Source organism: Pan troglodytes, chromosome 10 (genome assembly GCF_028858775.2).
Source record: "Pan troglodytes isolate AG18354 chromosome 10, NHGRI_mPanTro3-v2.0_pri, whole genome shotgun sequence".
NCBI classification, from domain to species: domain Eukaryota; kingdom Metazoa; phylum Chordata; class Mammalia; order Primates; family Hominidae; genus Pan; species Pan troglodytes.
This window is the reverse complement of record NC_072408.2, coordinates 111,340,001-111,363,936: the sequence shown is the minus strand read 5'-3', so window position 1 is coordinate 111,363,936 and position 23,936 is coordinate 111,340,001. Positions and strand designations below refer to the sequence as shown.

General features: G+C 43.8%; 1 protein-coding gene and 1 pseudogene across 2 annotated transcripts in view; both read right to left on the bottom strand.

The window, feature by feature from the left end:
• CHST11 (carbohydrate sulfotransferase 11) overlaps positions 1–23,936 on the bottom strand; it is a 305,461-nt gene that overhangs the window by 210,996 nt on the left and 70,529 nt on the right. The gene's annotated exons all lie outside the window — the stretch shown is intronic.
• LOC101059848 (ATP synthase F(0) complex subunit C1, mitochondrial-like) overlaps positions 6,842–23,936 on the bottom strand; it is a 31,148-nt pseudogene continuing 14,053 nt past the window's right edge.

The window sequence follows — 23,936 nt, the reverse complement described above, 5'->3', positions numbered from 1 at the left end:
TGCTAAGAAATAAGCTGTAGTGTGTCTCAAGTAGGGACCATCAGCACACACCTTATTTTCCTCTTTATCCAGGCTATTAGAAAGAGGAAAAAAAAAAAAAATTACAGACGTGAGGATTTAGCGAAATCCTAGGGAAAAGTTAAACTTTAGCCAGCCGGCTAACACAAAAGACCTGGACATCACTGAGCGAGAAGTTCAAAGCCTGCACCATCCTAGTATATATACTTACATAAAGTGGCCCAACGACATCTTCTTCCTCTTTTACCCCTTGAGCACCAATGGAATAAGAAGGAGTTCGCTGTCCCTTTTTGCTCTTCACTGTGATTTCAGGTGAGGAAGTGTCTCTTAGCCAAACAGCACACTGACTTTTAAAATGCATTAGGACCCATATGGGCAAGACAGAGGTTTCCATTCCATCCAAGACCCCTTAGAGTCATGGTTGGCAAACAAATGCATGTGGGCCAAATCCTTCCCACTGCTTGTTTTTGTAAACAGTGTTATTGGGTGACAGCCACACTCATTTGTGTACTTATTGCCTATAGATGCTTTCACTCTACAACTGCACAACTGAAAAGTTGTGACAGAGACTGTATGGTCTGCAAAACCCAAAGTTTACTGCTTGGCTCTTTAAAAACAAAGTTTGCCAACCCCTGCCTTCGAGGAACAAGGCAAGGTTTTCAAAGCAGGACATTTTCCATTCTGCTCAGAGAAAGATCAAAATATTTGGCTGATGACTGAATATCCAGACGCTGATCTCTAACTTAAAGTAGTTTTGCCTTTATAACACAGGAGGTCAGACCACATGGGGGAAATGCCAGCTGACCCAGGAAACGCTATCAGACAACAAAGAACCAAGCTACTCCTGCACTGGGGGTCGTAAGCTCTAGACTGGAAAGCCTAAAAAGAACTGTCGCCTCCAACCAATGTTCTTCTGGACATCAACTCGGCACGGCCACAAGGGGTGCCTCTAGTTTTACCAACAGCCCAAAGAGGTCAGGTAGGTATCGATTCTGACTCCCGGTGCAATTTACAGCCAGCTGAGAAATAATGAGTGGCCTCTTTTCACCTGGGTGCCACCAGGCTTCTCCTCTAGCTGAAGTGAGTCATCGTTTCAAAACAGGGTCCATGTCTTCCAAATTAGTCATCTTTTTTTTGGAGATGAGGCCTCACTCTGTTGCCCAGGCTGGAATGCAATAGTGAGATCACAGCTCACTGCAGCCTCCGCCTCCCAGGCTCAAGAGATTCTCCCACCTCAGCCTCCCGAGTAGGTGGGACTACAGGCACGCACCACCACACCTGACTAATTTTTGTTATTTTTTGAGTGGCAGGGCTCTCTCTATGTTGCTCAGAGCAGTCTCAAACTCCTGGGCTCAAGCAATCCTCCTGCCTCGGCCTTCCAACCAGCTTCAATGGGAAGTTTAGGCCTGTCCATCACATGGTGCCTCCTACCAGAATTATTAATCTCCTTACATCGATTTCTTCCCTTCCTTTGTTTTCCCACACTGGACCTCTTAAGAGGTGGAACCCATAAATCACTTGTAATCTCTTTTGTTTGTTTGTTTTTTAAAGAAACTGACAACAGGACATAAAATCTGCAAAAATTAAGAAGAGGATGCTAAGACTACAGAAATATCCCTTAGAACAGTTCTTGCCCTCTTTCTCCCAACAATGGTCCCAATTAAGGCATTTTCTTTTATTCTATATATTTTGCCTGCCACAGAATTGCAATAACTCCAGACTCTCCACTGTGAGCAACTAGCCCAGCAGGATATGTAAAGGAGCATGTCGATCCGTAATGAAGGAACTTTGCAGTTGACATGCCCACCACCTCACTCTGTCCACCTCATTCCTGCCACAGCTGTCCCCACTCCAGCCCATGCAGGACTGCACAGCCCCACTAAACATGGTGAATCTGCACACAGGAGGCTCCAGTTTTCACTTCTGGACGCTTTATCACAATCATATTTTGACAAGCTGCATAGATTTCCCATCTCCCCACCTCATTTATCACCGTGGTTGGGATCTGTTTGGTTTAGAAAACCAACCATTCTATATGAAGGACCAGGTCAATTTATGATGTTTGGAGTGGTATCCACAGAAATGAAAGAAGGCAGTGAGAAATTTTAGAATTTTGATGATGAGGAGCCTAGTTCACTTTGCTGAAAAGGCAACTTTGGTGTCTGAAAAATAATCCATTCTACTTGAAAGGTCTTGTCTTTTCAGATAGTCTTGGTTGCTTATCCCACAGTCCTCCTCCTTGGCTGACAGTTGCCTGCCTGCGTTCAGGGAGGCAAGGGGCCCTGCCCTAAGGAATGACACCTGAATGGCCCAAGCAAGACATAACACTTCCACTTTCCTTTGCCAAACTTTTCTTGCCTCTCCTGCAACTAGGAAAGGCCATGCAACCCAGCTATGGTCAATGAGATGCAAAGGGAAGATCATTAGGAGGGACCTGAAGAACCTGGAACAGAGTAAGCTCTCAATAAAGTTTAAACATTGTTAGTGTCGTTACCATGATTACTATTAATTTTAATAATAAATGTCCTTCCCTTTTCTCTCTCCCTTTCTTTTTCCCTGTCCTTCTAGTGGTGAGCTACGGCTGGATTGTACCAACTCACAAGAACTGACTATGACCGTCTCTTCCCAACACTGAGCTCACTCACATCACACTGGTAGCGTGAAATCAGCCATGATAGGAATATTTACACCATGGAAATTGGCAAATGCTACAAATCAGAATTTTTCCCCAGAGATCTAATTGTTAAATGTTTACCAGCACATCACTTCTACCTGCCTCCTTGCCTCCTTCCCTGCTTTCTAACCACACATCTTCCTATCATAAATCACTAAGCACCTACTGTGTGCCACCGTGCATTAGGTTAGGCTGTCCTTGACAGCCCAAAGGTGAATAAGACATAGCTCTGCCCTCAATGAGTTTACAGTCTGGCAACAAGCCTGCATCAATTAAGATACGTTTGGTTACAAGTAACAGAAGGTCCAGCCATCAGTGGTTGATTTCAGAAAGTCTGAAGGTGGGAGGTCAGCTTTGGCCACCCCACAGTCATCAAGGATCCCAACAGCTTCACCCCCTCATCCACCATCGTTTGCATATCAACTTTTCCCCTTCACACTCTTCATCATGTGTACAAGAGAGCTGCCACACTTCTGGGGATCAAGACTGTATTCAAAAATAAGAATCAGGGGCAAAAGTCCTTTTTTTTAATCCACAGAGAAAACAATTTAATTCTCATAATAAATTCACGAGATAGATACTATAACTATTCTCATTTTATAGCTATGGAAATTGAAACCCAAAAAAGATCAAAGAATTTGCCCAGGGCCACACAGTTTGAGTAGCCAGAATATAAACCCAAGATTCTGACACCAGAGTGTGCTGGTGTCAGATACACTACTCGGAGATGCTGGCACTTGGAAGCAAAACCATGCAATGTATTACTCAGCTATGCCGTCTTGTGCTATTCTCTCATTTTTGCAGGTACTCACCACTTAGCCCAAGACTTCTTCTTCCTCAGGCATGGAAACCCCATTTGCTCATCTGCCTACACTCTGCTCCCTGCACCCACAGTCATGGGCACGGTATTGGATGCTCGCACTTGTTAACTGGCCGGGGAAGTACTCGCATGCACCCATCTTAGCTCTGAGACGACACAACCTGAACGGAAAATCTTGCAGCTCCTGGCGCCAGCAGGCCTGTGTTTGGCTCCTTCCTGTTCTAATTACCCACTTGAAAACCTGAAGACTTGGGCTCCAATCCACTTGGCAATCAGACCATCTCCTTGGCCCATCTGCCTGCAACTGCACACCTCCCTTTCTGGGGCTGCATTCCTTTTTCCTGTATCCAGTCCTCGGGAAGATCTTACGATTTGTACCTGTCTCAATTACTCCCCTATCACAGAAAATTCCAACCTTACTGGCACCGCACTATAAACTCGTATTCCTTCCTAGACTCAGCTAGAGAAAAACATCAGTATTTGCAAGAGTGGTCGAAGACCTGAGTGCTTTATTACTGATAATTTTTTAAATAGAAAAAGTGAGTTCTCCCCTTGGTTTCTGTCAGAATCAGAAATCCTGCACTGCAAAGACAGTCTTTGGAAATCTCAGTACTACTTCACTAGTACTTTGGAGGACACTGTTCTAAAAGGCACAGCCTGGGACCATACTTGTCACAGCAAGTTTGGGCTCCTGCCCTGAGCATGTACCAACCGCCCAAGGGTACACACGTGGCTGGTCCTAACCCCACTTCTCTTTTGTTTTTGGACTTGTTTTGCTTTGTTTTGGTTTTGTCCAGTGGGGAAAAGAGGAAGTTAGATCAAAGCAGCTGCAGGAACCTATCAGGAAGTAGCCTGACAAGAAAACTTTTCTCCATCCTGGAAAAAAAAATCGCCAGGTGCTGCAATGGCCCTTTCTGAGACTGCATGCCCTTCTGTGTCAACTTTTTCAATCCCCCTTTCCATCCATATTGAAGCAAAACCCAGAGCTTTCTAAATAGGCAGTCTGAGTTGCTCAGACTATCCCTTATTATGCTAGCTAAGAAAAACTTAAAAAGGAAATTTAAATCTTTTTTTTTTTTTTTGAGACAGGGTCTGTCACCCAAGCTGGGATGCAATGGCAAGATCATAGCTCACTGCAACCTTGAGCTCCTGGGCTCAAGCGATTCTCCTGCCTCAGCCTCCCATGTAGTTGGGACTACAGGCATGCACCACCATGCTTGGCTAATTTTTTTTTTTTTTTTTTTTTTTGTAGAGATGGGGTCTTGTTATGTTGACCAGGCTGGTCTCAAACTCCTGACCTCAGGTGATCCTCCTACCTAAGCCTCCCAAAGTGCTGGGATTATAGGTATGAGCCACTCTACCCAACCCAGGAAAGTTAAATCTTTTGCAAGCCTTGATCAATCAGAAATAAAAAGAAAAAAAATGGATCACTTATGATTCAACAATGTTGGCTCCTCATCTGTTATGGACTGAATGCGTGTGTCGAAATCCCCAATGTGCTGGTATTAGAAGGTGGAGCCCGTGGGAGGTAATTAGGTAATGAGGGTAGAGCCCTCATAAGTGGGATTGATGCCTTTATAAAACAGACCCTAGAGGATGGGCACGGAGACTGAGATGGGAGGATCACCTGAGCCCGGAAGATGGAGGTTGCAGTGAGCTGAGATCATACCATTGCATTCTAGCCTGGGTGACAAAGTGAGATGCTGCTTTTAAAAAAAAGAGAGAGAGAGCAAGAGAGAGAGAGACGCTAGAGAGTTCTCCAGCCATCCTCAACCATGTGAGGCTATGGTGAGAAGTTAGCCATCTGCAAACCCAGAAGACAGCCTCACTAACAACCAACTATGCTGCCACCTGGATCCCAGACTTTCAGCTTCCAGACTGTGAAAAAGAAGTTTCTATTGTTTATAAGAAACGTGCCTTTGTTTGTTACAGCAGCCTGAGCTGACCAAGGCATCATCTTTATGGAACCTGGTATAGTGATAGTAAGATTAAGTAGCTCAATATCATTTGTTCTATATTTAAGCCAAGGCTTCTAGATATTCCATCAATCAGCCAAGCATGTGCCCACCTGAGAGACAAGGACTGTTCTTTTCAAAAACCTGACCAAGAACAATTTATTTTCCTCCATCAGAACACAGTCCACATCCATTCTCCTGGACAGGCTCCACAAGGGAAGGCCGAAATGATTGATCAAGTCCATGGGTCACAACACCTGATATCAATAAAGCCCAACATGTGGCCAGCTCTGCAGAAGCCCTGAGGCAGCTCATGGGGCTGGGCCCTGCCCTGCCCACCCTCAAAGGGGCCATTCCCTGATGGTCCTTAAACCTCTGAGTGTGGAGGAACATGACAGAGAATTTAAGAAGGCAATGAATGGATTGATTTTTTTGCTTTTCAATTTGTAACGAAATTCACCTTGGGTCTTTGTCTCTTTGTCTCCCTTTTACTCTGCAGGGTAATAATAGGGATGCTCAGACAGTATTTGTGCCTGGCTCTGGGGGATTCTTGCCATCCACAGGGACAAGCCCAACAAAAAGGAATGCTGGCCATTCCTGCATGCCTCCCTCTTCTCAGAACAAGGACGCTGCCCTGTGGACCTAATAAACCCACCCGTTTTTCAGCTGCAGGACAAAACAACGGCATACTTCGAAACGACATAATTGCTGTGGCAAGGCCAACATCCACCCTATATAAATTTACTGCAGTAATTCAGAGGGAAGCGAAAATGACTTTAGTATTATTTTGAAAAATCAAAAAGAAAGCACCAAATCCATTATCTCCGGGGGGGCGGGGGGGGGGGGGGGGCGACTGTGACACCCAGGGCACATCATTGACTGCTCAAATTTCTGATTTCTTTTCTTTTTTTTTTTTTTTAGACCTAGTCTCCCTCTGTCACCCAGGCTGGAGTGCAGTGGCACGATCTCAGCTCACTGCAACCTCCGCCTCCCAGGTTCAAGTGATTCTCCTGCATCAGCCTCCTGAGTAGCTGGAATGACAGGTGTCTGCCATGACACCCAGCTAATTTTTGTATTTTTAGTAGAGACACAGTTTCACCATGTTGGCCAGGCTGGTCTCGAACTCCTGGCCTCAGGTGATCCCCCCGCCAAAGTGCTGGGATTACAGGTGTAAGCCACCGTGCCCGGCCCAAATTTCTGATTTCTACAATGGCAAAATACATTTTCTCCCTTATCCTCCTCTCTCCCTATCAATCCACCAATTTTTTAATTTTGACATGGGATACAGTCTCCATAGTTTACATTTTCTCAGTTATCCTTAACTATGCTCATTATTTTCTAAGAAATTAGCCGAGACCGTATAGTTGACCAATACTTTCTTTAGAGCCAGAAGGTTCTCATCAAAACTTCTATGTATGAGCGTTAATTAGTTCTTTTCAGGTCTTTCTTTCTTTCTTTCTTTTTTTTTTTTTACAGACAGGGTCTCTCTCTGTTGCCCAGGCTGGAGTGCAGTGATTCAACCATAGCTCACTGCAGCCTCAAACTCCTGGGCTCCAGCCATCCTCCCGCCTCAGCCTCCCGAGTAGCCAGGACTACAGGTGTAGGCCACCAGGCTCGGCTAATTTTTTAAAATTTTTTGCATAGATGGGGGTCTTGCTATGTTGCCCAGGCTAGTCTTGAATTCCTAGGATCCTCCCGCCTTGGCCTCCTGAGTAGCTGGGACTATAGGTGCATACCTCCATGCCCTGCTTCAGATACATCTTTAGCAGTGCCCCAAAAAAGTGAAGGGAAAAATATAATAATCAGCTCCTTGACTGGAAGGAATCTGTTAGTTACCGGGGCAGGGGAGATGGGTAAGGGAAGAGGCAGGAAGAGGTGAAAAAAAGTATACAGTGACTTCAGTGACTGTCGTCAGCTCTCATGATGCCACTGATAGATAAAGTACATCAGGCAGGATCCAACCAAATGCGTTAATTTCCCTCAACTTATACTCCTGGACTTCTGTAAGACTCTGAGCCAAGTCCAGGGATGAGAAGGATGGCGGGGGGGGGGGGGGGGTTGGGGGAAAACACCATATTTCTCTGCAAAACAGTTTAAAAGCATAAAAAGCTAGAAGAGACCACTAGTCTCCTCCCCTAGCAGGAGCAAATGGAAACACAAAATATGACATGTTGCCAAAAATGCCTGTCCTGCTAATGTAAAAACTAAGCCTGGAAAAATACTGCATGACACAGTTTGGATGGTTTGTCCCCTCCAAATCTCATGTTGAAATGTGACGTCTAATGTTGGGCGTGGGCCTAGGGGGAGGTGTTTGCGTCACGGAGGCTGATACCTCAAGAATGGCTTGGTGCTGTCCTCTTGGTAATGAGTGAGTTCTCACACTGTGAGTTTACACAGGATCTGCTTGTTTAAAAGACCCTGGCACCTCCTCCCCCTCTCTCTTGCTCACTCTCTCACCATGTGACACCCCGGCTCCCCTTCACCTTCTGCCATGACTGGAAGCTTCCTGAGGCCTCACCTGAAGCTCAGCAGATGCTGGTGCCATGCTTGTACAGCCTGCAGAACTGTGAGCCAATCAAACTTCTTTCCTCTATAAATTGCCCAGCCTCAGGTATCCCTTTATAGCAACACAAATGGACTAACACACTGGTTGTCACTGTCCCCTGTCAACACCCCTTCGGCATGAGGATGGTTCAGAGATTTAATTTAATCATCAACTACTCTTTAGGGTAACAACCCTTGGGGGTCCTAAAATGTCCTAAATGGGAACTTACATCTCCCTTTACCACCTTCACTGCCACTGGATCTAAAGGGTTAATGTTTTGAAGAGGTAACGAAGCCACACGGTATGAAAACCAAAAGGCACTAAAAGGTTTATACAGTGAAAAACAGGTCTTCCCCACTATCCCCACTCTACCCAGGCAACAACTGTCTACTCATTAGTATTTCTAAAACACACACTATGTGCTGGACACTGGGGCTCCAGGTCCTAGACTATTTTGCATAATCACTGATACCAGTTTCATGTGTGTCTCTCCCAAAATACCCTGTGCTTTTTACATTGTTATGAAATTGGATCACACAGTATTTGTCCTTCTGCGTCTGGCTGATTTCACTTAGTATCATGTCTTCAAGGTTCACCCATGTTGTAGCATGTGTCAAAATTTTCTTTCATTTTAAGCCTGAATGAATAGCTGTCCATTGTATGTTTATATTACATTTGGTTTATCCATTCATCCCTCGATGGACACGTGAGTTGTTTTCACCTTTTGGCTATTGTGAATAATGCCTCTATGAACACAGGTGTACAAATATCCATTCAAGTCCCTGCTTTCAGTTCTTTTGGGTATATATCCAAGAAGTAGAATTCTGGACCACATGATAATTCTACGTTTAATTTTTGGGGGAACTGCCATACCATTTCCCACAGTGGCTAAATTGGATTATTTCTAAAATGTTAGCATATCCTCCACGATGTTCAACACTACCACTTAAAAGCATGCCTCACTCTTCTCAGTTGAGGAAAGATGAAGTTAGTTGCTTATCATAACTTGGTCCTACACATCCAAGATGTTGAAAATGAAATAGTGGACATGAAAGTTGCTAGAAAGTAAAATGCAGGGGTATTATCATTCAGTTATTACCTCTGGTATAGCAACTGGTAGCTGACAGTCTTTCTGAGACGGAGTCTCACTCTGTCTCTCAGGCTGGAGTGCAGTGGCGCAGTCTCAGCTCACTGCAACCTCCGCCTCCCGGGTTCAAGCAATTTTCCCTGCCTCAGCCTCCCGAGTATCTGGGATTACAGGCACCTGCCTCCATGCCTAACAAATAACCATCTTTACTCCTAAGACACTTCTTTCCCCTCCAGATTAGCTGACCTGAAGTTATTTGCACTGCCCTTTTCTCATTTGTTTTCCCAATTTCCCCATGAGATGGAGCAAAGCAAGAGAGTCTCTAAAATTCAGACAAATTCATTCAAAGTAAATATCCTATGCCCAACAGGGGGATTTGAAAGAAAGAGGTGATGCCAAAACTCTATTTCAGAATATCCACTAGCCCACCACAGACATTTAAAAAATGTTAAGAGTACTGCTTCCTAAATACTCAGGCAAGGAAGCTAAAGGAATTAAAAAGAAAACACCATCGTTATTTTGTTATAGTGAAAAGAAAAAGCTGCACCGAGATGACTATACAAACCGAACACAGACCACGTTTCATGAAAAGGGTCTTGCAGGCTCTGAGAAGAAATACCCCCAAAAGGGATGTCAAGCCAGACTGTCATTTAAGATGTCAACTTCACTGACACGAGATGAATCACTTTGTAGGTTTACATCACTCCGTGGAGGTCACCTCAAGGATTTTTGCATCTCCAGAGCAAAGCCAAAGACTCTCAATTAATCACAAAAGAAGCACAGCGTGATCAGGGCACATGAAAGCTTTTAAAATGTGTGTGTGTGTGAGAGAGAGAGGGAGAGATTCTGCAGAATACAAACATACGAGTCATGTTCTGATCCTTATTCTTACAAGCTAGTGTGTTGGATACCTCAGGGACTCTGGGTCATCCTCTAAGAGTCATTTGAAAAGTTCTGCCACTGGCTCTTTGCTTTTGCTATCAAAACACTAGCGATGAAAAAGCATTTTCTGACCTGACCCCAACCTTAACTCAAGAAGCAAAATCTTAGAGGGGAAGCTCCATTTCTACCTCACCCCTTCACTTCAGTCCACACACGATCAGGTAAGACCACGTAATAAACATGAGCTGTTTTAGGGCATCAAAATGCTCCCTGGCTCACCTTGGGCCGTCTGGAGGCTTTGCCTCCAGCCCTCATTAATTTTGTAATTAGAGAGATTGGAGCCGTGGCTTTCCCAGACTGAACCCTGCGGTTTCACCCATCTGCAGGTTTCCCTGGTGGTCCTTGACATGTAATCAATTGTTCTGATTCTGCTGAGGCACCAATCTAAGACAAGATCACCCAGGTGAGGGTGGAGGAGTACAGGAGAGGGGCCTCAGGTCACTGGGGATGTGCCCTTGTGGCCCAACAGTTCGAGGTTCCTGTCTCTTGCACACATACACACTCTTTCTGACTTTCAGTCTTTCTTTACAAAAAATATGGCTCTCCCCAAAAAGTGGCCTGCCAGAGCTATTGATTAAAGTGAAGATAAGATTAACAAGTCTAGAATTGATGGTTCTTAGCTAAAAATAATGACTTTTCCTAAATCTGAGACACTACCTATATTCTTTTTTATGGCTCCCAAATTACAATTTTAAAAATTTTAAATATACATCAATTTTAAAGTAGGCTTTATTCATTCATTTTATTTATGACTTTTTGTTCTGTACAATCAGCCTCCACATTCATGAGTTCCACATTCATGGGTTCCACACTCATGGGTTCAACCAACCTCAGATGGAAAATATTCAGAAAAAAATTCCATAAAGTTCCAAAAAGCAAAACTTGAATTTGCTGCGCAACAAGTGCTACACTGAATCACACAAACGAAGTGATGTATAGGCACTGTATTAAGTATTTTAAGTAATCTAGAGATTAAAGTATATGGGAGGAGGCACATAGGTCATATGCAAATAAATACTAATACACCTTTTTAGGGCCGGGTGTGGTGGCTCACACTTGTAATCCCAGCACTTTGGGAGGCTGAGGTGGGAGGACTGCTTGAGCTCACGAGTTCGAGACCAGCCTGGGCAACACAGTGAGACCCTATCTCTAAAGAAAAGAAAAAACAAATACTACTACATTATTTTATATAAGGGACTTGAGCATTGTAGATTTTAGCATCCATAGGAGGTTCTGGAACCAATCCCCCAAGGATACCAAAGGACGACTGTATTTAGATAACTATTAAAAGTCTGAAAAGATAACCAAAGTCTTTCAGTGTATGCTTTACCATGAATTATGCCATTGTGGCTGACAATTTTGGGGGTGTGAGCTGCATCCCTCCTCAGTGCCAAGGGTCCCAACGTGTCCTGGCTTTCTCAGTCCCTTCTAAAATTTAGCTCCTCCATCTTGCTCACAAGCATGTTATAATCCCACTGTTCAGCCATCCCACTTTCAGGAAACAATCCCTATTTTAAATATTTCATCGTATCCCCATACAGACACTTGCAATTTTTCATCCATGTCCCCATACTTTTAATTCAGGAAATACAGCAGTTGTATTTGTAATAAATGCTAAAAAATAACAAAAATAAACGCTAACTACTAGGTGTGGTGCATTATCTTATTAAAGCCTCCAGGGAGGTACCAATATTATTATTATCCCCATTTTTCAGATGCAGAGACACAGAAGTGAAGTAACCTGCCCAAGGTCACACAGCAGGCAAGTGCTGGAACCAGGAATAAACAATATGGCTGTGGTGCTCCAAAGTCTGGACTCTGTGCTATCACAGGAAAAAAGTGAAGAGTCGCGTTATCAAGCTGCTTATGGGTAGAGGGAAGAACGGTTAGCAGATATATAGATAACTTTTTGCTTTCAAAATCCTATTGCCCAGCTCTGCAATTTGCTAGCTGTGTAACCTTGGGCAACACTTCTCTGGGCACGACAACTCTCTTGGCCTCAGTGTCTTCGTCTGTAAAATGAGGATAATAAGTGTGACTGCTTTATAGGATTGTCGTGTGGATTCAATGAGTTGGCATATGTTGAATGCAGACACCGTGTCTGAAATACAAGAAGTGCTATGTGAGTGTGAGCTTTCATTGTTATTACTGCTTGGACTTTCTAGGCCTCAATTACTCAAAAATCAACACTTCTCAAAATAAAGATAGTAAATTTCTGTTTCTCACTGCCAGATGTTATAATGCTGAATTAGAATATGCACTGGCAATTGGGGGAACTGATCTGAAATGTCAAGTAACTTGGCCAATTAACCTATATTGTTTACACAAATCAGCCTTGGCTTTTTCCATGAAGGAGGTTACAATCTGGTGGAGGAAAGAAATGAAGTGGATTTTAATAGGATGTGGGCTACAGAAAATGTTGAAAAAAGGTATGGATGGGCAAAGTTCAAAAAATACATATTCTCTTTAACATTCTCCATAACTTTAGGCTGCGTATAATGACTCTCTCCCAAAGAATACAGTATGGAAAGAGTGGGAAAGAGCAATTTTACCTCGGAAAAACTCAACGAACACTACTTAGCCAAGAGACCAAGGTCAACATCAACAGTGATAACTCATGTTGAGAGGGTGATGCACCCTTGATAGGATGAGATGAGAACAGATCCTTACCTCTCTGATCTTTCTCCTGAAATCCCCAAACCTCAGTCAATTCATGAGAAAAACATGAGAAAAATCCCAGTTGAGGAATGTCCTACAAAACACTTGACCAACATGCCTCAAAATGGGCAAGATCACTGAAATAAGGAATGTCTGAGAAACTGCCACAGCCACATGCCTAAGGAGACATGACAACTAAACATAATGTGATCTCTTGCATGGAATTCTGGAATAAGAAAAGAACATTAGGTAACAACTAAGAAAATCTGAGTAAAATATGGTCATCAGTTAATAATAATGTATCAATATCAGTTCATTAGTCATGACAAATGTACCATACTAATGTAAGATGTTAACAACACTGGGTGGCTAATGCCTGGAATCCCAGCACTGTGGGAGGCTGAGGTGGGAGGATCGCTTGAGCTCAGGAGTTCAAAAGCAGCCTAGGCAACAGAGCAAGACCTCATCTCTACCAAAAAGAAAAAAGTTAGCCGGGCATGGTGGTACACACCTGTGGTCCCGGTCATTCAGGAGGCTGAGGTGTGAGGATCACCAGAGCCCGGGAATTTGAGGCTGTAGTGAGCCATGATGGCATCACTGCACTCCAGCCTAGGGAACAGAGTGAGACCCCGTCTCCAAAAAAAAAAAAAAAAGCAGGGAGGTACTGGGAGGAGCAGATGAAAACTATATTATCTGTATTATTTTCACAACTTTTCTCAAATTTTAAACCTATTCCAAATTAAAAATGCATTAAAAGGGTTTTTAAAAATTCTATTGAACTCAACCAGTCAGGGCATAAATCCATCTCCAGTGTTCTAATGTTCTTGTGAGTGGTGTCGGTTGGTGAAGTTAAGTAACTTGCCTGTGATTCCACTGATAAGAAGCAGGGCCAAGATTCCAACCCAAGTCATTGGACCTCAGAGCCCACCCTGTTAACTGCTTGGCCCCACTACCCCCCTAATGTCGTGGAAAGCCACATGCTGGGTATCTCAAGGTCAATGCTAATTCAATGCTGGGCACCTGCCTGGTCAGCTGTTTCTATGGATAGCACCAGCCCACCATCTTAGGTTCTGCTGTTTTAGGTCTTCTGTATCTTAGAACCATAATCCCAATCCAAGATGACAACTCCCCAAGTTGGTGGATGATTGAAGCCTGTTATTTGAGCTCTTCACTTTCCATCTCATTCCAGAGTGACATGATAATGGAAACCTTGAGCTGGTATATTTTCAGCAACTACTCCTTTTTGTTCCACACACCTGCGTGCAATATGGTGTGTAACCAGAGGGCAGCCATGGACATGCCTGAACCTGACAGTGAAGAAATTGTTTCCTAACAGCTTCTAGAATGCTTCCCCTGGGAGCTAAAGTTATTAGGACTGCTGCCTCTGACTCAAACTGAATTTTTCAGAGATCAAGGATCTTAAGGTACAGATGGTAGTGCTACACAACTATCCCTTCAGCCATCAAACATGTTCCAGGCACAGAGAAGCCGGCCTGGAGGAATAGAAAGATGAACTGGACAGGGAGGCTCTTTCAAAGCAACATACAACCACCAGGGGAGATGGGACATAAACATCACGGTCATCACAGTAATAACCACCATCTTCTATCTGCCTCGCTCTGTGCCAAGTGTTTTATAAACATTCTCTTAAAAGCCCTGTGAGGTTGCTGTTGGTATCTCCACTTTATAGAAGAGAAAAGCAAGGCAGAGCAATGAAAAGACAGGCAGAGCCAAGCTGAGCACAGTTCTGATCCGATCCAAAAATCCAGACTCCTCCCGATCAAAGGAAGAGAATGAGACATGCTACCATGGGCTGCTGTGGATGACGTGGAAGAACAGTGAAGCAAAGGTGTGCAAAATTTACACAAGTACATCATATGGACAAGTGAGGCCTGAGATTCGGCACTGCTAACATCTAACAACTGTGGTGCTGATACTGCTGGTCCTATGACCACACATTGAGTAGGAAGTCTTTACCAAGCAATGATGGGCATCGACTCATGGGCAGTTCTATATGAAGAAGAGGTTGGCCTCATTAGACTTAAATACTGAGTCTATGACATAAACACCAGACTTAAAGTAAATTAAGTGGTCATAGTTTGTCTTGAAAGGGTTTGAGCAAATACTATTTCTCATGAGCTCCAAGGCATCATTTCTCAGCCTTTACGAGCACTCATCCCGAAGATACTTTCCCAGTCCATCATTTTCATGTCCCTGCCAGGCAAGAAGACTTGTCCTGCTTTGCTGTCTGTATTTTTGTATGGAAAAAACCAGCAAAGTGAATTGATATGTTTTATCAAATTACAGTCTCACCCTCATTTCTAATGCATATCCCCTCTGTATGTTGCTGATGCACCATTGAAAACAGCTGAACTAACAGATGTCCTAGAGGAAAGTAAATGTTATATAATAAAAAGGATTGTCCTTCACAATCCACTGTATATGGGACTCTAGAATGAATCTGCTTTTTATCACATTGAATCCAGAGCTATGATCTCTTTCATATGTCTATGCATAAATACATGTATAAATTAAATCTTCTATACTGCCACAAATGAATACATGATACTGTTTAGGAAATAATGCCCTGGTTTATAACTCCGAGGTTAGCTCTGGTTAAATGAATGTCATCACAAACAAATACTGCAATGTACTTTCCCACCCATTCCGCCCTCCCCTTCTGCTCGGTGTACCCATACGGATTCAATTTTAGCAGACACTGAGCCACCCTGGCAATGGGAGAGGAGAAGATATTTGCAAATACCTCTACTCCACAATGTAAGGTTTATGTTCCTTGAGGTAAGCAACATTCCACATTGCCTGTGGAATGCAGCACGGTCAAAGAGAGTCAGTGTGAGATCTGGCCCTGAGGTCTAAGGACCTCATTGGGATGCACATATTAGAACTCCCAGACATTAAGACCAGATTATTCTAAAACAGTTTGCAGTTAAAACCCAGTGCATGGCAGCCCATGAGGCACTAAGGACAGACACTCCGCTGAAAGGTCCCCAAAACAAGCTACCATCTGAACAGGAAGACAGCGTCAGACTTCAATGTCTCAGACTTGACCTACCATTCCCATTCCTTCCACCCTGAAATCCAGGAGGACGAGGGCATCTCTATGAGAATATCAAGGACGGAGTCCCTACACCATAACTCAGCTCACAGACTCCAAAGGGCGGGTGAGGCCTAGGGAAGGAGGATCAGAAGGCATAAGTACAATCTTTTCGGATTTACAAGTTTTCTTACAACATGAAGAAACAGCTCCACAAGGAGTGATTTTACAACCCCATATGATGTAATCTTCTAGCCAGAATCTTTGCCACAGGGGTTTCACAGAAATATAAATGTGTCAGGCTGTACCATAATTAGCTGCTTTTTAAAAAATGTATAATTCACATCTTAAATTGCCTAATGGAGATGGGGTTGGTATAGCTAATCAGAAACTTGGCTTCTGCGAAGAAAGAATAATTGAGCTTCTTAATAAGATGAAATAAAAAGATTTCTAGCCCTTACATTCTGGTGCTTAATAAATCAGTATGCAAATGAAAATAATCAAAACAAAAGCTCCCAAGAAATCAGCCCACACATGCATTATGCTCTTCAGTCTGGCCATCTGGAGATGAGCAGAGCTTCAAGGCCATGCACCACTCACACCAGAAACCATGCAGCACCGATACGGGATTACATGCTGAATCCTTCCTTCCTGGGAGGAAACATTAAAGAGGACAGTGGCCTCTCCCGCCCTCTCAGTGGGATCAACTGAAATCCATCCACCTGGCAACCTTCAGGTATGTGTTTGTAATGTGATAAGAACGAATTCAAAAGTCACTAAGCAAAAAGTTCATTGAAATGGAAATCACTAAATGGGAACTGTGAGCAGCAAGTGACTAACCGCAACTTGGAAAAATATTGCTGGGAAATTGTCCTTGCTCTATTTGCCTGGTTCTGAGGGAAGAAGGAGGAAGAGGCTAAGTCGTGAGAATTGCTAGAGAAACCACAGACGGTTTCAGGGTCAAGGTCTTCATTTGTGGCCCATATCACACTGTCAAAGAAAATGGAAATGAGGGGTAGAGTCCTTGATATTCATTCTGTCACTCTCCTTCTTTAGTCAAAGCAACATTCTGAACTAAGAAACCAAATTTATTGCTGAAATATGTCATTTTGCTAAATACATTTATTTATTCATAAAACTTTATATCACCATTACACTGACAATGTTGAAGGAAAAAAAGAACTGTTATTTCAACATGAACCTTGCCAAAGGCTTAAGAAAACCACATTTTAGTTTTCCCTTTCTCTATTAAAAAACGCATCTCTACTAACCCAAGATCTCTCTTTCATTATAAGTAACTTTAATTTCATTGAAAGGATTTGGGGATGGGGGTAAATTTTAGTTTCATTCTAAATAAATGCCTTCAATTTCCCAGCCTCGGCCCAATCCAACGGAAATTTTTGTAACGGGACGTGAGCTACAGCCAAAAAGACTTATCCAGAAAAGCTGCCTGTCTCTGTCTCTCTGAACATCCATTGGCTGAGGCCATTTCAGAGTGCCTTCTTTTCATTGCTTATTGATTGGCACTTGCAACCAGCTCCTATGTTGCCACTGTCCCCGACAAGTGATAATGATCCATGAACCATCTAAGACTCCAAGTGTCTTCTGGGAGCACAGTTTGGAAGAAAATGTGCTGAGAAGAATCATTATCATGCGAAGAATCCTTCCACTCATTTATTTATTGATTTATTTATTCATTTTTTTAGCTGTCAAGTCCAGGTTAAGGGGAGATGGCAGGAAACAAAAGAACCATCAAAATACGCCTTGAAAAGTCTCCATTTTAGTAATCATCCCTGCTTCATACATTTCACCTGGTCATATTTTCAGGCTCAGAGGAAATTAAACTTATAAGTTCTTCCCCAGGTGCTTCACAAAATGCCAGTGTTTTCAGGTTTGATGCCAGCAACCAAGATAAAGCATGGCCAAGTACAAAACCACAAAGAAATCCATGACACTGGGAACACCTGATCATGTTTACGAGTTCATTACACTTCTTCCTATTCTTTCCAACCCAGGGCTCCCTGGCTTCCTCAAGTCTTGGTCAGGAATCCAAAGGGATGATAATCAAGTATACAACCAACTATGGCATGATGTGATGAGTACAGTCATGGAGGTGGGTTCAAAATACCATGGAAATTTATAAAACAGAGTGATGGAATCTGTTGAGGGTATAGGGGTTTGAGTAATTGGGAGCTCATCAAGAAAAGAGATTTGGAAGCAAGACGTGGTGGTGCGTGCCTGTAGCCCCAGCTACTCAGGAGGCTGAGGTAGGAGGTTTGCTTGAGCCCAGGAGTTCAAGACCAGCCTGGGCAACATAGTGAGAACCTATCTCTAAAAGGAAATAGAAAGAAAAAAGATTTGGCAGTAACACACAACAGCACTTAAACAGGGTTGCATGAGAGGGAAGTCCCTCATAGCATGAGACCATCCAGAGGGTTATGGTGGGTGTGGGGGCCACTGTCTGGGGTGGGGAGGGGAACTGTAGGGGATGATGTAGCTCAGGAGCATTGTAGGATCATCGGGACGGTGAGCAGTCTTAGGTCTTATAACCATAAGGCTCTGTCTCATCAATGGCTGGCACACGGTGGGTATAGTTCTGTGGGGTATGCAAAGTAGGCAGGCCCTGAATGGCTAGAAATCTGCTTGTTTTGGCTATTTTTAAAACAAATGGATGTGTAAAAATTTGAGGTTGGGAAGGGGTGTGGAGAGCTTCTGAGCTGGTGAACACACAGGTGGTGGGAGGATGGCATGCCTGGAGAGGGCATGGACGCTTTGCACCCCTCCCGCACCTTGCCCTATGTACCTCTGCATCGGACTGTTCCTTGGTATTCTTTGTAATAAACTCATAAACATTTTAAAAATTGAGTTTGGAACCTACAGGTTTTTGAGACTGTTAGGTGCAGTCTGTCGTGAAGAAACAACCTAGGAACCAATACACCATCTTTGGCTCATTTTTATAATGGGGGTGGGGGTGGGAAACATCACAAAAGGGCTGTGAACTAGACCTTGGAGTGAAACTTTGCCAGTCAAAAGGGAGAGGGAAGGCACTCCAGGCAGAGAGGACAGCAAACACGAAGGTTCAGACACCACGACATGGGCAACTTCAAGTCATGCTGTTGATGGCAACAAGACAGGGACATGAAAGCCTATTCGTGGGGCTGGAAGCCAGGGTGTGAGGGAAAGAGATGGTGGGAGAAGAGTATAGACAGAGATGAGACCAACACATGATGTGGGGATTAAGAGCACCAGTTTTGGAGCACAGCTGCCCAGAGCCCAATCCTGGTTTCATCGCTTTTTAGCAGGAGCCACTGGGCAAGTGACTTAATCCCTCTAGCCTCCATTTCCTTCACTGTAAAAAAGATTTACAAACAATGCCTACCATGATGCCAGATATTCTGACTGTTAGCAAACAACCATAGTCATGGTCTGGTCTTGGATCCCATGCCAAGGAAGGGTGACTCCATGCTATTGACAGTAATGGGAAGAAGGTACTATGTGTAAGAGAGAGTGACTGGGCCAGATCAGTGCTGGGAGAACATGCACAGGATGGAGAAGAGGCAGGAGGCAAGGAAACCGGAAGACTACTGCGCTAGTCCTAGCAAGGGATACTACGGGCCTGAATTAGAACAGTAACAGAAGGGAAGAAATGAATGAGAGGAATTCCCAAGAGAGATCTCAGGGAGAACCCACAGGGACTGAAAAGAAGAAAGAATGAGGGAAAGAAAAAATAAATCAACAATGACTTCAATCTTTCTTTGCAGGATTTTCCCATCCTTTGTATCCATGTCACTTAATCTTTTTCTCTCTCTCTCTCTTTTTTTTTTTTTTTTTTTGGACACAGGATCTCCCTCTGTTGCCACAATCATAGCTCACTGCAGCCTCAACCTCCTGGGCTCAAGCGATCCTCTTGCCTCTCAAGTACCTGGGAGTACCGGCATGGACCACAACACCTGGCTAATTTTTTACATTTTTTGTAAAGACAAGGTCCCACTATGTTGCCCAGGCTGGTCTCAAACTCCTGGCCTCACTGACCCTCTCACCTCAGCCTCCCAAAGTGTTGGGATTACAGGCATGAGCCACCATGCCCACCCACCACATCGCCTAATCTTTAAAGACAAATACCATGGTAGAAAGAAGGAAGGCCATCATCTTTGAGCGATTCTTCTCCTAGGAGAAAAAAATGTCACTTTCTGATACAGTATTTTAGAAAGGAGAAGGGAAGAGATGAAGGTAAGTGTGGCTGATGGAAAACATGAAAGCTGGCTACAGCTCCACTAAATTAGCCTCACTGGGATTTATACTGAGAGAGTGGCATCCGGCTTCCCCAACACCTTAATGAGTCTTAAATCCACGTGAAATTTCAATGAACCATCTCTATCCTGAAAACCTCCTGCGAAACATCTAAATCATGAATCAGGGTCTACAGCACGAATCCATTTATATACTCAAAGTGCTTCTGAACCAAAAGAAACTTGGCTTCCACCACCTTCTTAAGGCCACAGATTTTGAACTTATCATATTTTGGAAACCCCAAAGGTGAGTCAGGAGGCTGGATATCCAGGCTGAAGCTTTGAGAAGAATTCCATGGAGATTCAAGACATCTTCAGTGGAAGTTCACAAAAGTGAGTGGAAAGAATACAACAAAATGAAGCAAGTGCTTAACTTACATTTCAAGATAGCTAGACTTTTTTCTTCCTGCTGTCACCTTTTCCTGTAGTATTTCAATGAAGCTGCCAAGTAGATTGCTAAGACTTTATGCTCTAGTCTCCCTAAACTGTCAATGTCCTCACCAGCTTTAAGATCCATTTCCATCACACTGGAGCTTATTGTAGGACTCTAGTTACATTGCCAGCCTCTGGGTATAAAAAGGTCTCAAGACAGGGACAGAGGCAAATCATGTAATAGAACAAAGCACAAGCTAACATGGGCTAAAATGGAGAATAAGGGGATCAAATAAGAAGTGAGGACGTGGAGGAATTTATAGGCTAAGACCAGAAATGATGATGATCATGATGATTATAATGATGGTGGTGGTGGTGGTAGTGATAACTAACATTTATTGAGCATTTAACTCTTGGATAGATACTGCAAGTTGTCCCCAGTATCCCACCTCTCTTTCTTATACAGTAATAGTGCTTTGAGACAGAGTCTCACTCTGTCTCCCAGGCTCAAGTATAATGGCACAATCTCGGCTCACAGCAACCTCCACCTCCTGGGTTCAAGAGATTCTTGTGCCTCAGCCTCCCAATTGGCTGGGATTACAGGCTTGTGCCACCATGCCTGGCTAATTTTTTGTATTTTTAGTAGAGATGAGGTTTCACTATGTTGGCCAGGCTGGTCTTGAACTCCTGTCTTCAAGTGATCCACCCACCTCAGCCTCCCAAAGTGTTGGGATTACAGGCATGAGCCACCGCACCCGGCCTGTAATCATGCTTTTTAGTTGGGTATCCAGCTAAAGACTACAATTTCTCTGCCTCACTTGTGAATAATGTGATCACATGATTGAGCCTTGGCCAGTGAGATGAGACAGTGCTATGAGTAACTTTTCGGTCATGTTGTTAAGGGAAAGAGTCATGCCTTCCATATCCCCTTTTCCCTTACTGGCTGGAATGCAGAAATGATGGCAGGAACTGAAGCAGCCACCTTGGACCAGGAGATGGAAGGCATACATTGAAGATGGCAAAACAACAAGCTATAGAAGGCTGGGTCTCTGATCATTGTGGAACCTGCAGAACCAGTCCTAGGCCATCTACCCTGACCATGTATCACGGAGAAATCAATTTACATCTTTTTAAAGTCATCATTATTTGGGGCCTCTCTGTCAAAGCAGCTGAATTGATAAAACAAGTACTGGGCTACATACTTTACATGCATGATCTTATTTAATCCACACACAGCCCTATAAAAGAACAAAGAGAGTCAAGCCACTTGTCTGAGCTCTCAAAGTAAGTGGCAGGGCCAGGGATGGAAAAAGGCAGCCAGATTCCAGAGATTAGAATACAATGTCTCCCTGTCACACAACAAGTTGACCTAAACCAAGGAAGGAATCTAATAACCCCCAAAAATGTATGCCAGACCTAACAATCTCTCCAGCAAAGAGTAAGTAGGCACAACTCCTTAGTTACTCTGGTCTCCAGGTGCTCAATTTGCCCTCATCTCCTTCCCCAGCCTCAGGGAAGCTCAGGCAGAGACTTGTCCACCTCTCTATTTAAATTTCATTTCCTCCACAGGGTCTGCCTGAGCACTAAGGTAAAATGAGAAAGCTGTGGACACAGCTATTTCCTGATGGCAGCCAGCTCTCTCTACACTAGACTGAGGTCCTACTTGCCCAGCGGTGTGTTTACTGAATTTCTACATTTCTTTATTCTTCTCACCTCCCTTCCGAAAGGTAAGGTTGCCCTCAGTGGATTCAGTGGTATGGCACAACTCAGAAAGAATTGCAAAGTCAGTCCTGGGGACACTGCAGCACAAGGAAATACTGTCAAGTACATTGGATCGAAAATGGCCAGGTCATCCCTCTTCTTTCCCAGGGTTTTAAAATGAAAAATAACTAAAAGCCTTGATAGCACCTAGAGCAAAAAGTGAATTTAAAATTCTCTCTATCTGAACACCAAAGGAAAAACAGCACAGTCTAGTGCACTCACTAGCTCTTCTTATAACCTGACAACATCTTGGAAAACTCCTCCAGGTCTCTTTTTCCACATCTAAAGAGTGGCAGGTGGAAGAACAGCACTGGCCACCCAGTCCCCAAGCTGCAGGGGGACCCAGTGAACTCATGACGGTTCTACTGAACAGAGTTGTCACTGAACAATTTCTTCCTACGTTTGCAAATGAAGAGTGAGTTAAAGGAGGTTTCATTTTCTCGCCAGTTTCATTGAAATTTACCATGTGATTGGGCACCTGAAGAAAAATCGCTTTGGAGTGTCAAGGCCTGCCAGAAATGATCTGGAGGCAAAGAATCCTTTAGCTTTTGAATCTTCTTGCTCACAGCTGGGCTATGCCATCTCCCAGATAAAGCTGGCTCAAGTTTACTTGAAAATACACTTACCTGAAAGGATGTTGTGACAGTTAGGTGAGGCACATGCTTGTTTGGTGTATAGAACGTGCTCAGTAAATACTAGCTAAAATTACTAGTGTTATCACGGACATAACCATCATCATCTGGGACATACCTGTATGAAGCTATTAACACCCTGTGGAAAATCAAGGTTTATCATCTGATATGGTTTGGCTCTGTGTCCCCACCCAAATCTCATCTCCACTTGTAGTCCCCATGTGTCAAGGGAGGAACCTGGTGGGAGGTGACTGGATCATGGGGGTGGTTTCCCTCATACTGTTCTCGTGATACTGAGTGAATTCTCATGAGATCTGATGGTTGTAAAGTGTGGTACTTCCTCCCTTACTCTCTCTCTTGCTGCCATGTAAGACGTGCCTTGCTTCCCTTTCACCTTCCGCCATGAGCTCAGTTTCCTGAGCTCTCCCAGCCATGTGGAACTGTGAATCAATTAAACTTCTTTTCTTTATAAATTACACAGTCTCAGGTAGTTCTTTACAGCAGTGTGGAAACAGACTCATACATCATCTTTTCTAATAGCGCACTAAGTTGGGGGTAGCGGGTAGCTTCCTAAGAAAACAAAACAATAAAGTGTAAGTCTTAACTAATTCAATAAACACTGATTGACTACCAGGCTCAGAGCTAGGTGCTGTCTCTGCCCTCAAGGTTCTCCGAAGTGTATAGAAGATCCACGTTGGTGGGGAGGGGAGGGAGAGAGAGAGAAGGATGGTCTCAGAGGGCCTCACGCAGAGCAGGTAGCCTAGAACTGAGTCATAAAGGATCTGTAGTTTCTCAGGCAAGAGAAGAGAGCTCTGCCCAAGGTCAGAAAGGCAGACAGCAGCCAGAGACAAAAGACCTCCTGTGACAGTCCATGAGGTTGGAAATATACCCCATCGGTCAAGGTAGCCACGTGTATTAATCCACTCAGGCTGCCAAAATAAAGTACCACAGACTGGGTGGCCTAAACAACAAAGTTATTTTCTCACGGTTCTGGAGGCTGGAAGATAAGGTGTTGGCAGGTCAGGTCTGGTTTCTGTGCCCATCAGTCAGACTGGATTAGTATCCACCCTAATGACCCCATTTTACCTTAATCACCTTTTTAAAGGCCCTATTTATCTCTGAATACAG